General features: G+C 33.3%; 1 pseudogene; it reads right to left on the minus strand.

Moving 5' to 3' along the window:
- Window positions 1–8158: 8158 nt before the first annotated feature.
- LOC122211169 lies at window positions 8159–8546 on the minus strand (annotated as a pseudogene).
- Window positions 8547–13397: the final 4851 nt, after the last annotated feature.

Here is a 13397-nt window from a genome sequence, read left to right on the forward strand (position 1 = left end):
GTATTTCACTTTTTGAACCTTTACATACTTGTTTGTAAATTTCTAAAGCAGAGACCACATGAGTAGTGCCTAAGAAAAGCAGCAGCAAGGGGCACCTGGGTGGCTCAGTTGGCTATGTGCCCAACTCTTGGTTTTGGGTCAGGTCATGAGCTCACGTTTCATGAGATCATGGCTCTGCATTGACAACATGGAGCCTGCTTAAGATTTTCTTTCTACTTCTCTCTCTGCCCCTCCCCCACTCCCCCCCCCCATATATATGTAAACATTAAAAGAAAAAGAAAGGCAGTAGCAGGACTTGCTTTTGAGAAGATCACATATACAAGATCTAAAGTCTTGAAAATTTGAAGTATTTACAAATAAAATGTAGTTATTAAAATAATTATAAAAATGGAAAATTTATTTAGTTGTATTGGTTTGTATTGTTTGAGAGACAAAAAGTATATCAATTTCAGTTTACCTTTTCAGGCTTTAGAGCATTATGAAATCCAAATGATTTCCATAGGAACTCTTCTGTTCCAGAACATCAAAAATACTGAATTATTTACACATACATATATACATATTGTATGTATATACTTGAAATATTAATGTATATATGATTAAATGTATTTTTGTATGTACATACTTATAAGGCTCATTAAAAGCTACATAATCTTTGCAGTTATCATACATGTAGTCTTTATCATTTTTAGCAGAAATTTACTTTTCTTATAATGTATATCTAAAAATACAATGGCAGTACAAATAAATATAGAATAATTTGGTTTTAGTACCAATTTTGGGTAAATCCAAAGCAAGATTAATCTCTGTAAATAATGATACTAATAATATTCATAAAAATGTTATAAAATTATAACATAAAAGTATTAAACTCCCACTCTGATAAAACAGTAATATCATACTTAGGCAAATATGGTAATAGTTCAAGTACTGGAATTAAATTTGATGCAGACAAAAGTAAATATTAATTACATTTCTAAGAAGGTAAATGAAAAAATATGTAAACATTATTTGTAGTCCTAACTACGTATACATTGATTCTAAACTTTATTGAGATTTTCATGAAGTTTTATTACAGTTACAGGAGATAATGCTTCCAATGTTAGCTTACCCACAACTTGTTCCTCTAGTGCAAAAATCCTTAATGTCATGTGTGAATCAACTCTAACATAACTCATTCTATTTTATAACCTCATTAATCAACAACTCCTCCTATTATGTCACAATTTCAGATATGACATTTAATCTATTTTGTGATAGAAAATGAATTCACCAAATGAATGGTAGTGCATTATTTTTAAAAAGTTTACTATAACTTGAAATAAAATAGTTCAAATCTTGATAATAGAAATGGGTTTAATGTACATGCTTTAAAAGTGGCAATAACTTTTTTGGATCACAGCCTCCTAGCAGACTGTCATGTAGATGAAAAAGGGGGAAAAAAGCAAGGTATTTCCTATTTATGTGATATTTCAAAATAAAAGTTGTCGACAAAACTTTGGAAAAATCAAACAAAAAGCTATAGCACAATAAATGTTCTTCTATTCTTTAAAATACCATTCAATGGCATATTTATCCTTGGAATATAATACCATTTTTAAACTATAGCAATACAAGGTGCTACCATGATGTTACATAGAGATTAAAGATTCTTCTGAATTGCTTTTGTCATAAATAACTACTTATAGCATCACATCAACATATTGTTGCCTAAAATCTTATTCTTGATTTTCATGCATTTTGTGGCTTTACTACTGCCAGTAAACATAGGGGAGGCTGTTTAGATTCTGTCTGCATGTTAGGTTAAATACACACACACACAGACACACACACACACACACCACTCTGTTTTTATAGGTATCTTAAGCCAAGTGTTCTAACACATGCACAAATTCTCTGGTGGACCTTCCTTTCAGGAATACTTTTCCCATATTCTGTGTGTTAACACAATGTACACATTAAAGTAGTACTCGCTACCTGTATTTGCCTACGCTTGCTACGATGAATGTATACTCGAAGTTTGTTGGAATTGTTCCCATGCTGAGACCCTTCTAGACAATTTACTTAAGAAGTTTATATCCTGATCACCACGAATGCATTTATGAATTCAGTTCCTTATTAATACAAAACACTCATACAAAAAAGGTGAAGAGAAAATGAAATAGCCAGGGAAAAAATAATTAGTACTACAGAGACCTTAATCGAAAGAATTAAATTAGCTAAATGCAAATGAAAAAAACATATTACAAAATCATATGTGCCCTATGATACCATAGTTTTAAAGCAAACTCATACTATATGGAAGAACTTGAGTGTAATACTTGATATTTATCTGCTGTGACACCTCAGTTATTAACTCTGAGTATATGTTTCTCTATCTGGTGAAGAAATATAAATACAACTTCTTTATACTAATGAACTATTCTGTTGTAACTTCACATGTAAAAATTCAGGGTCATTTTGTATTTTAGTCATTCTTTCCATCTCCTAAATCCTGGCTGAATTTGCTGAATGTTAATTTGTACATGAAGAGCCTATGATAAGCCATCTTATTATTGATTATGCAAGAGGCAAGTATTATGTCACTATTAGTTACATAAATGACTCAGAAAAAAATAAATTAAAGAACAAAGATCAAAGTTACTTAGAGAAAAAAAATGAAAAACTTCCCAGAAGTTGTTTGTTGTCATTAGTAGAGAAAAAGACTCAATCACAGTCTTTTTAAAAAAGAGAATCTACAGGTTTTTGCGTTTACACAGTAACAACCCGTAACCTGCAACTTCATTTGGGTGGACACCTGTGAAATACGTTGCTGACAACTTTTCTTTTGCCATATAAGGACACTTAGTTGTCATTTTCAGACTACTCCAATAAAAAGAGAAATGGTTATATAAGTTGAGAATTTCAGCAAAGAAACATGTAAAATGAGGAGCATACAGAGGAAAATTTTAGCTTCAAGTCACCAAGTATATTTTTACTTCAATAGCTCATAAGTTAACTGGAGATTTAAAAAAAAAAAAACAAAAACAAAAAACTAGTGTTTATTTGATGTGGATGGAAGCTATTGTGGAGTCGTGGGAATTATGACGTTTGTGTTTGTCACAGGGCCCGGAATAAAAGACTCCTTAATGTTCCAGCTGTTACAGGCCCATTCTGAAGATGATTCAGTCTTGCTTTACAATTTAAGAGATTATGCATAGATTTTGCAAAAATAAAATTTTCACTGGAGCATTGAGGAGGTCTAAAACTCATACTCCAAATAAGAAATTCGAGTTGAATGTTATTATTGTCAATCATTTTGTTTATTGAGGCAATGACCATATGATTTCACCCTGGAAAAAGAGTGTTCTGGGAACCTTTCTATGGATGAGCCCCTCTCCATCTGTCTCTCCTAAGACAGATTAGTCTTTATTTTTCAGATTCTGAAATAAAGAGAAAATTCACTAGAATAGGCCTGAAAAATGAACAAGTCTAACAAATGAACAATGTCTAATTTGCTTTTTAAAATTACTTCCTTTTTAAAAATAAAATTTGGTTAAAAGTTCTGTTTGATGTTTTGATGTCTGTCCTCTGAAATTCTGAAACTTTCACAACTTGCCTTATAAAATAAATGAATTTAGGAACTAAAAAATAAAAAAAAATTCTTCCTAATCAGCTAGGAATTTCTAAAACATTAACATATAAGTTAAGTGGTTATTCAAATCTATCAAGGTTGGGAAGTTCATTTATTTAACTATTATTTTCAACTGTGACCAAATAGTCTTGATTTAATTTGATTAGCTTAATAAAGTGAATTGAGGTAAATTACTGATTTAAACATGAAAAAAAATAAACAAAAATTTTGAAGTTATAACCAGTCTCAGTGAAGCCAGGACACTCCAAGTATAAAAACAAAGTAATAGTAATAATAATAAAGATTAGATTTAATGAGAAAATATTTTAAATTTCCATAAGGTATAAAAAATGTAAACATAATTAAAAGTCAGTATGAAAATCCACATGCTATATCTCAGGTACTTTTAAAACTAATTAATTAAAAAAGTCTCAGTGCAGAAATAAAATTATTTGATTTTGAAAAATAGAGGTAGAATAATAATAAGTAAGTATCCATTTGTCCACTCTTTTCCTAGTCTAGCAACCAATCCGTCTACTCAGCATTTATCTACTGACCCTCCAGTATGTTTCAGGCAATAAGCGTGGAAATATATTAATTCTCATTTCTAGTAAGTGAAATGAAATTTGTAAAATAAAATAATAGCATATTGTAACACATTACTGTAATAAAATTACAATGAAACCTAATATGTTGAGACACTCAATCACATTTCATAGACTGAAGAAGTGCACATAGCTACTTTCATAAAATGTTCATTGAAAGCTAAATTGGTACAAACTTTCTTCAGAGAGGGAGTCATCATATTTTCTGTCACCTTAAAGAAGCAGGTATTCAGACCTACTTACAGAAAGTGTACAATAGATTTTCATGGTTCAACTTTGCTTCTGCATATTGTTACTTTTTTTCTGAGTTGTTTATATTGTTTTAATACATTGAATAAAGAGTGATGGGCAAGAAACAATTAAATTACCAGATTGAAACTATTTGAAACCATTTTTTGACTAGCCATCTCAGGATGCATCAGCTGATTTGGAAAATGCTTCTTCCTGGTGGCTCACATATCAAGAAGGTGAGATATAATTTGAAGTCAAATAATCTTGCTCTGGCTAGATTATTACTTTGGCTACCTAACTGGGAAAATTTTCCCTTAAATAAAAATCAAAACCACACTGAGATACCACCTCAGGCCAGTCAGAGTGGCTAAAATGAACAAATCAGGAGATTATAGATACTGGAGAGGATGTGGAGAAATGGGAAGCCTCTTGCACTGTTGGTGGGAATGCAAACTGGTGTAACCACTCTGGAAAACAGTGTGGAGGTTCCTCAAAAAATTAAAAATAGATCTACCCTATGACCCAGCAATAGCTCTGCTAGGAATTTACCCAAGGGATACAGGAGTGCTGATGCATAGGGGCCCTTGTACCCCAATGTTTATAGCAGCACTCTCAACAATAGCCAAATTATGGAAAGAGCCTAAATGTCCATCGACTGATGAATGAATAAAGAAATTGTGGTATATACACAATGGAGTACTATGTGGCAATGAGAAAGAATGAAATATGGCCTTTTGTAGCAACGTGGATGGAACTGGAGAGTGTTATGCTAAGTGAAATAAGTCATACAGAGAAAGACAGATACCATACGTTTTCCCTCTTATATGGATCATGAGGAACTTAACAGAAGACTATGAGGGAGGGGAAGGATAAAAAAAGAGAGGGAGAGAGCCAAACCATAAGAGACTTAAAAACTGAGAATAAACTGAGGGTTGATGGGGGGTGGGAGGGAGGGGAGGGTGGGTGATGGGGACTGAGGAGGGCACCTATTGGGATGAGCACTGGGTGTTGTATAGAAACCAATATGACAATAAATTTCATATCAAAAAAAAAAAAGAAAAATTTCCCCTTGATAACGGCATGATTACCCCCTTAAAAGAAACACATGAATCAACATGTTTTATGGATAAATAGGCTGCAACATTATTCTTTGGTTTATTTAGCTTAGCCAAGATTTAAATATATTTACATTGAAATAAGTTCTTAAGCAGAAATTCTAATAAAGTCTATGGTTAGACTTCTGTTTATACCTCTTTTATTGACAAATTATTGTTTTGTGTGCTTGTGTTTAATTAATACCCATTTTCTTAATTGTGCATATTAGTATAATGAAAACATTTGCAAGGCTTTTTTCCTGTTATGAAATGTTATTTTTTTAAATATATTAAAAGATCAAGTTTATACATAAATTTGAAGATTACTTTTCCCTAGCACAATCAATATTTATATTTTAAAGATGATAAAAGTAAGTTATAAAGTAAAATGTATTTCATTTCAGATTTGTTTGTCCCAAGTAAAGAAACAAACTTGAGACATTCTAAGCAACAAAATGAAACTTCTAGTAAGGAGTTTATTAAACTTCATATACAAAAGGATTGTAATCTCCCAAAAGAGGGAAATGAGGAATGGGAACATGGTCTTGAGCTCAGAAAGCCACTCTTTCAGTTTCTTTCTCTTGGGGTCTAATGTGAGCCCCACCCCTCCAATCCATATCTAATTTATTCCTTTTTAAGCAGTTTGGAACAGGTGTGTGTGTGTGTGTGTGTGTGTGTGAATACAGTAAAATATGTCAGGCCACATTTAAATAATTACAATTTAAAAAAAATATTCAGAAGAAACTAGAATCCCTCACTCATAATTTCAAATCACCAGAGCATGAATCATTACACTTATTTTCAGCAGGTTTCCAACCCTATCACAAATCCTGGCCACACAGTGTAGCAGATAAGTAATTCAAATATGGTGGTCCCCACCCAGTGCTGTGAGACGGCGGTTTTCAGACAAAAGTGATTATTAAGCCGATCTTCCACTACAAAAGGGTTTCTTCAGTATCTGTTGTATGAACAAAATCAGAAAAACAAACATACCTGGAAGTAGATGTAGCAAATGTTAACATTATTTTATGAAGGATTTATTGTCTCTTTGTCATTTATATTTTCTTTTTATAATGATTTGAAATTACTAAGTATTGAGAAGCATACTTCTAAAGGTTTAATTTTTTTTTTAATGTAAGACACTTGGTTGAATTTTGGCTTCATTTTTATTTTGTTATCTGCATTACAAAATTTTGGCTTTACTTCGCTATATTACAAAATTTGGCATGAATTCTGAATGTGAGGTGAGCTGCGAGGAGTAAGGGGTGGAAAACGGGAAAGAGAAACCATAGCACATTAGAAAAGCTAACTTGACATGGCCTGTTGTATAGCATAAATTTAGGCAGTATGTATGTTCTAGGTAGGAGATTTTAATCCCATTTTCAGTATAGTTTTGATTTTAAATGCTCAGAGAATATCTTCACTGTCTTCAAAGTAAGGGTCCTTAAATTATGAGGAAAAACAGGTGGCTAAATTAATAATTGGGATGGTTTGAGATCTTCCCCCTTCCATTCAAACTGGAGCATAGTACAACTTGTGGAGAGTAGAGAATAAAAAGTTTACACTCTGCAAGTTTTGTGATTTCATTTATCTCCCTCACACATGCATTCTGATCATACTGGTCTTTTCTCTTTACTCTCCATTAAGACAAGGGAAATAGCACACACACACAAAATAATTGAAAAATGCAACTTAAACTAATTTTTAGAACACAAGCAAGCATTTTAGCTACTTCTTAAAAAGCCCCACATTAATGAAGAAAGCTGCTAACAGTGAGGACCAGTCTGTTTGGGGCCAATATTGACACATGTATAAATATATCTAGGTTAGGAAGATTGCCTCCAGGATACCATATTACCTTATGTTATCATGTCTCCATAGACTCCTCTTAGTTGTGACAATTTCTGACTTTTCTTGTTTTTGATGGTCTTGAAAGTCTTGAGTATTACTGGCCTGGTATTTTGGAAGATGCTCTTATATTGTTATGTATATGGTGTTTTTTTTTTTTCGTGATTAGATTGGGGTTATAGGTTTTTAGGAGAAACACCTGAGAGGTGAAGTAATATTTTGAACTCATCATATCAAGGGTGCATACTGTTAATGATCTATACTGTAGATATTTATCACCTGACTGAAGTAGTGTTAGACTTCTACACTATAAAGTTAGACTTTGATCATTTCCACATGGTACTTGTGAGGAAGAAGTCGGTGTGCACAGCCCAGAATTAAAGAGTGGGTGTTTATATCTTCCACGCAAAGCAAAGAGTATCTACGTATATTATTTGGAATTCTTCTGCATCAGAGATTTGTTTCTTCTGTCCCATCAATTTGTTTATTCAATTATGTATGTTTATTAGTATCAACACATTGATATTCATGTTATGCCTTGAGGTATTATACCTACTTCATTTTGGTGTTCAAACTGTCCCGACTTTGGTCAGGAACTCTTTCAGGCAACTTCTGTGTCCCTTTGTTTTATGTCCATCAATGCATTTTTTGGAGATCAATGTATTTTTTTAAGTTCTTAGTTTATTAATCATCTCATGACAAATATACACCATCACCACCGATAGTCACTGCAGATTCTTTACTCTTTCTGTTGTCCAATTTCCAGCTCACTTTTTGCCAGCACCAACTTTGGTTTTTGCAGTTCCCCTGACTTTCTTCGTTGTGTTCATGGATCCCTTTTGCTGTTTTCTTGACTTCTTTTTCTTCTCATACAGACCCTGTCTTGCAAGTCTATGTTTAGGTTCATTTTTCTTTGCATAACCAAAGGAATCATAAAACATGTCAAAGCCAGTTGTCTTGCCATCACCAAAATGGTTCTGAATCCAAATACAAAGATGACATCTGATGTAGTCTTGTACATTTTGGCTAATTTTTTCCTGAATTTCTGTCTTAGTTACTGTTGACTTCCTGGGATGAAGAACATCAATAACCATCTGCTTCTGCTGATGTATTAGGATGGCCATGAACTTCCTAGATAGCTACTGTGTCATTCATACTGGTGGTCACGCTTATAGCAGCGAGAGAGGACAAGATCAATGTATTTTTAAAATATCTTTATCATGGAGGGTATGATCTTGCCCCATTTAACATGACAAATCATTACATTTTTAATTTTGATAACCATATTTTATTTGTTTTATAATTTCTCTTCTTCATTATTGCTTTTCTCTTGACATGGCATGATTTCTCTGAGGTCCTTCTTAAATCTTTTTTAAACATGCTAGTTTACTGATAACAGCCAAATTATGGAAAGAGCCCAGATATCCATTAAATAATGAATGGATAAAGAAGAAGTGTTATATATATACATATACATATATAATGTAATATTACTCAGCCATAAAAAGATGAAATCTTGCCATTTGCAATGATGTTGGTGGAGCTAGAGTGCATTATGCTAAGCTAAATCAGACAGAGAATGACTGATACCATATGATTTCACTCATCTGTGGAATTTAAAAAACAAAACACATGAACATGGGGATGGTGGGGAGAGAGGCAAACCAAGAAACATACTCTTAACTATAGAGAACAAACTAAGGGCTTGTTACAAGAAGGGTGGGGATGGGAGGATGGGTTAAATGGGTGATGGGTAATAAGGAGGACAATTGTGATGAGCACTGGGTGTTGTATATAATGTTGAATCACTAGATTCTACATGTGAAATAAATATTGCACTGCATGTTATCTAGCTGGAATGTTTTTATTTAACTTGTAGAAAAATAAAAGAAAAAACAAACATGTTAGTATTTTATTCATTCTAAATTGGTCAATGTATATTAATTATTTGGGCTTTTGTTCCTGCTTTTTTATGGGCTCATTTTCTTGATCTTGTTTTATTTAAATCTTTTAAGATAAGCTCATTGTCATTTTATTCATCCTATGGTTTCATCTTTCATTTGTAAGTGTTTTTCTACAACTTGCTTCCTACAGAGTTCAAGAAACTTCACAAGTCCTTAGTCAGTTTCTATAGTAATTGTTTGCCTGTATATTCCAGTACTGAAGGTATGTTGTAAATTTTGAACCCTGATTATAAAATTCATATGTTTCAGATTTAAGGCTTTAATTTCTCTCAAAGGAGTAGTTTTTAAAAGTCAAAGTCACAGTAGATGACAAACATCATTGCAATCACTGTAGCTAGAGGTGAGTTGAGAATGTTGGTTGATTTAGTAATTTATTTTTAAGTTGTGGAGCAGCACTTCAGAGTTTGAGGAATGTCACTCCCATTTCCCTTAAGTGAAGACATAAAGTCATTCCATGGTCTCAGTCAATCAGATTCCACAGTTTACAGTACCCATGGTCTTCTTAGGATGTCAGTTTGCTCTTTCCTCTGTAGTTTTGAGTTCCTTCTCTATTTCCAGCACTTGTTATTTCACTTTATTTTTTAACTGAAAGAGTCTGATTGCATTTTTGATGTTTGACTTTTGATATACTTTAAGCCCAAGACTTCTTTATAGATCTCTTGCCCAACACCTTAGCAAGCTCATTTAAAAGTCCACAGGCTCCTTCCTTTGGTTCTGGTAGAAACTTCAAATCCCACAAAATCCAGGACAATGAAGGGGACTCTAAACCTGAAACTGCCCTCTAATCACTATAAAACCCCAAGCCATTTGTCCCTCTTTGCTATATTAAGCCGTTTTTGTACATTGGTGTAGGTCTGCTTGCTCTCCCAAGAAAACCTTATAATGTGAGTAATAAGTGTTCTTATACCTCTTAGTTCTTGGGTAGCATAATCTATCTCGATATTTGAACTGAATTCTGGATTGGGGGTTAATCTTGCCTTCCTTTGGGCAACCACAAGACACTAACCCAGGTGTAGCACAGGAGAAATTTTTATATTAATTTATATTGTGACAGGGTCCCAAAGGTCATCTCACTATTTTTTGGACATCCATGTACAAATATTTTCAATTTCAATAGTTTTAGAAGGTAAAATAAACAGTGGAGTATATTGCATTTCATCCATTATGTTGATGAAGGGAAAAAAAGATAATATGCCACATAGTTAACATTGTAAAATGAGCACTCTCCTACATTGTTGATGGGATAGTAAATTATTACCCTCCTGGAGCCAATTTGTTAATATTTGAAAGAAGACTTTACAATGAGAAACACAGAAAGGGTAGAGGAAAAATGACTACAACTGGACAAAGGGAAGGAAGTCACTAAGCGCCCAAATATTTTTAAGCTTCTCTTTAACTCTGAAAATAAACTTTCAAAATGATAAAATCAAAAAATATATAAAATCAAAGCAACACTTTTTAGGCACATGCTAAACATGTATATCATAATTAGGTCTAATATTGTGTAATTTAAAACTTATTTTAAACTTACCTCCCACTTCCAAACACACACACACACACACACACACACACAGAGAGAGAGAGAGAGAGAGAGAGAGAGAGAGAAGTGGATTCAACATTTTTTTTTTAAAGGGTCAGTATTGAAAGAATATATAAGTGTAAAGAAATAGCCTCAGGGAGCCTGGGTGGCTCAGTGGATTAAGCATCTGACTCTTGATTTCAGATCAGGTAATAATCTCATGGCTCATGAATTCAAGCTCCATGTCGGGCTCCATGCTGATAACATGGAGCCTGCTTGGGATTCTCTCTCTTCTTTCTCTCTGCCCCTCCCCTGGTCATTCTGTCTGTCTGAAAATAAATAAACTCAAAAACAGAAACAGAGTCAACATCATTTTTTAAACTTTTGTACTTCAGCCTTAGAATTATAAAGCTAATCAAGGAAATAAATGTGCACTTAGTCCCTGTGACAATACCATCCAAAAACAGCCTATAATTTTATTCTGTCCACTATAATTTCACATACTGAAGGTAGTGATATAAGATTTTCTTCATTAATCTCAAGGTTTTTTTTTTAAGAAATGGAATTGCATATTCTTACTTTAATTTAGTTGTGTTGCTAGCCAACTTCTCTGGGAAACAGGCTGTGCTATAGATATTTGTATGCAAGAAGTTTGTTGTTTTCAGGAATAACATCCATGAGAGAGTTAAACACACACACGCACACGCACACGCACACGCACACACACACACGAACAGGCCTGGGCAGAGGGACAATAAGAACTGCATGCCACTGCAGCAAAGACCAGTCAGTCCCACTAGAATAAAGATGAATCTCCTTCAGGGTTGTCATGAATGGAGGGAAAAGGAGTAAGCCTTTTAACAGTTCCTCATGTCAACCCACCTTACTTACCATCCCTGTTCTGGACATTCATTGGATGTGGACTACATTTCCAGAAAGATACATAATCTTGGTGAGGTGGCTCTCTAACACTTAGTGCAATTTTTTCAGACAGACTCAGCTGCAAGACTACACTTCCAACAGCTGGAGAGATAAGTGCTTTAGTCCTGAAGGTGGTTGAGGATTGTTGAACCACTTGGGCTTTTTGCAATACTTTTAAGTTTGATATGTTGGAGTTAGAGATATTTGGACTCATTCCAAGTTCAGTATAAAAGCACTCAAAGCTTTATCAGGCTTATAATACTCCCTGGACCTCAGCTAATCCTTATTGGGGGAAAAAAGAGATAAAACAATTTTACAGCTGTGTAGGCTTTGAAATGCCTTAAAAGTGATGAGAACAATGTGCAAAGTTCCCCACAATAAAGCCTTTTGCCAATTGAGTTCATATCTGGATATCGCTGAGAAAAGATGCCTGGCAGTATATGGGGATGGTTTCCTTAGAAAAAGGTCACATCAAAAGCAATGCACTTGTTGTGTGTGTATTAGTGACAGATCTATATCCTGAACATAGAGACACAAAATATTATATTTTGAAAGGGGAAGATAGCAAGTGAATGAAATCTGTTAACAGAATAGAGAAATGACTTCTTCCATGCTTCATAAAGAAAACTGGTCACATACTTGTTTTGCAATCATAAACATATCTAACATGTTTGCTGCAATGTCAAGTACTTATAAATAAGGAACAAAATGATAATTTTAGTTTTAAAGAATGTTTTCATAGGAAATTGAGATTTATAAACAAGGGATTTCTTTGTATTTTCTCTTTTTAAAATGTATACAGTTGAGAAAGACATATCTTTCAGGGTAATAAGATAGTGTACCCATCCAATGAAATTAATGATTTAGTTTCTGCTGCATTCTTTGACAATAAAATTTTTGGATTTTAATGTGTGGGCTGATTCACATGCCACTTCTAATGAAAAATATAAAATGTATTGTCGTGATTTTGCACTACCCAGGATAGAGAAACTCTAAGACTTCATTTTTCATTTTATTTCATTGTCTTCTACTCAGGAGTATCCAGTGACCTATGTTTGGCAGTTTGTGTAAAATGTATGCATTGGAAATCGGAACATTAGGAAGTTCGTGTAACATCAGTCCATCTTAGTCACCAATATGTGGAAAAAACTAAATTGCATCTGTCACAGCTGCCTAATACGTTGGTAGAGATGGTATCATCAAATTAAGCAGAAGTGTTTTGTGTCTATATAAAACGATTTAGGGAGGTAAAACAATAGTCACAAGGTGCTCATATGAAATGAATGAATGTGAATGTGTTTAATAAAGTGGTGCAAAATTAGTTCACTTTGAATATAATAGCACCTTAAAATAAAGTTAAAATAAGAGTAAGTTTCTCTTCTCACAAGTAAGGAGACAGAAAATAAACAGGATAAGAAGACAATTAAAACATAGATAATACGCTTGTGTTTTAAATCTTGCTTTTGATCTTGTATTAATAATTTAACATTTAAGATACTTTTTACTTAAATTACAGAATAAAAGTGAATAAAGAAAAAAAAACAATTAGAGGAATTTTAAAGTGCATCACCTCTTAGGATTTAACTCCTTTTTTTAAAAAAG

Source organism: Panthera leo, chromosome F2 (assembly GCF_018350215.1).
Source record: "Panthera leo isolate Ple1 chromosome F2, P.leo_Ple1_pat1.1, whole genome shotgun sequence".
NCBI lineage: Eukaryota > Metazoa > Chordata > Mammalia > Carnivora > Felidae > Panthera > Panthera leo.